This window comes from Grampus griseus (genome assembly GCF_964374135.1).
Source record: "Grampus griseus genome assembly, chromosome: 1".
Lineage (NCBI taxonomy): Eukaryota > Metazoa > Chordata > Mammalia > Artiodactyla > Delphinidae > Grampus > Grampus griseus.
This window is the reverse complement of record NC_139017.1, coordinates 34498312-34500251: the sequence shown is the minus strand read 5'-3', so window position 1 is coordinate 34500251 and position 1940 is coordinate 34498312.

The following is a 1940-nucleotide window of genomic DNA, read 5'->3' as shown; positions in this document are numbered from 1 at the left end:
AATGTGTGCTTGCAGCAGAATCAGCGCACTGTGAGAGTACAGGCTATGCACCAATAGGTCTGCCAGGAAAGACTGGGTCCAGGTGTGACATAGTAGGAAAAGCTCTGCTCTAAGAGTCATAAGAAAACAAATTCTGGTCCTTGAGCTGCCTCTGACGTGTTGTGTCACTTTGAAAAAGGCAGGTCACCTTTTCTACCCTCAGTTCTCTGATCTGTGACACAGGGATAATAATACTCTCTCTGACTATGGCATGGGGCTGTCCAGTGACAATACATGACAATGCTTTCTACATTGTAAAAGGTTCAACAAATGGAATCTAGTATCTTTATTAGAAAAGCATCACTTTCCATAGAGATGTCTGCTGCCTTTAGCAAATGCTGCCTTCTGGGTTTCAGAAATGATTTGCCGCAAAGTCTAGGTACCTTTGGAGCTAGGTCCTGGGCGGGAGCAAGAGGCTGTGTCTTAGAGACCTACAGCGGAATGGGGAGAAGGTAGGTAAGCTTTATCGCAGGGCAGCGGTTTGTAAACTTTAGCATGCATTGGGATCACCCGGAAGGCTGAACCCATCCCCAGAGTTTCCAATTCTGTAGGTCTGGGGGTGGGGCCTGAGACTTTACATTTCTAACACATTCCCGGGTGAGGCTGACGCTGCCGGCCCAGGGACCACACTTGGAGAACCACTGTACTAGGGCAAGCAGGAAGAGAGAGTCCTCCTTCTGGAACTGAACCGGGCAGTGTGAAGATCCATGTGGGTAAGGTGATTTGGAAGAAAAAACTACAGAAGACAGAAAAATAGAGATAACGTGCAGATTGGGCAGAACAAAGGGAAAAGTCTCATTCCGTAACAAATGCAGGTAGGGGGAAGTTGCTAGGTGATGGATGAGGGAGAGAGGTGCATTTCCATTGTAGGGAAACCCAGGTGAGAGGCAGGAGCATCGATGTGGAAATACATGTGTCTGGGGAGGTGGAGATTTCTCATTAAGAAGTGAGGAGTGGTGTGGTGGGTGCTGGGGAGCGGGCCGGGCTGGGAGAGGAGTGCCACTGCAGAGTGAGAGGGACAGCTGAGATGTGGCAGAGCGGGGTAATTTCAGGGCTGTGTGGTCTGGCTCGGTAGCGCAGCACAATAGACATGGGGAGGAAGGGGGTGGAATCTGTATGTGTGACCTGCCCCGTGGCTTTCTTGCTGTCTGCATTTATCACATCACGTCACACCCAACAAGACAGCCCCCTCCTCCTGGTTCATTAGGAGATCTGATTCGGCTTGGCTTCTGCTGTCAGCAGCTGTCTGAGGCAAGATCTTTATCCTCCCTGCTCCCTGAGCAGCAGCCAGCCTTCAGCCCGCAGCAGAGCTTATGAGAAGAGGCCCCCTGGACCCTTGATGTTCAGCGTACTGGTGGCGGGAAAGAGTTAATACCTCTGGCTTCGTTGCCCCCTGGGCAGCCTCTGGGTGCAGAGGAGGGCAGCTCTGGGCTGTGGGGACTTCCCCCTGAGCTGCTGAGCTCCGGCCAGAGGAGCAGGGAAGCACTTAGTGAGGCTGAAGACGAAAGTGCGGGAGGAGTGCCAGGCGAGCTCTGCTCAGGGGCACCTCCTGTATCCTGCCAATGAGGATGGGCGTGCAGACTGTGCCTGGGAGCTGAGCCGCCGCCCGCTGGGTGTAGGCTGCTTCAGTATTTACCGAATGTGACAAGCAGAGAGAAGAGCTTTCGGTGGGGCCGCTTGCTGCCCGGCTCAAGTGGTGGGAGGTGTGCTGTGCACGTATGCAATGTGAATATGTGTGTTTGTGTGCGTGTGTGTGTGCGTGTGCAAGTGTGCCTCTGTGTTCATGCACACATGCCCTTCACCCGCCAAGGATTTGATTGCTAAGAGAAAGATCTACTCTTTCCCCAGAGCTCCTTACCCGCAACCTTTCTGACTATCCCGTTGGCAAAGACCCGCAGGCC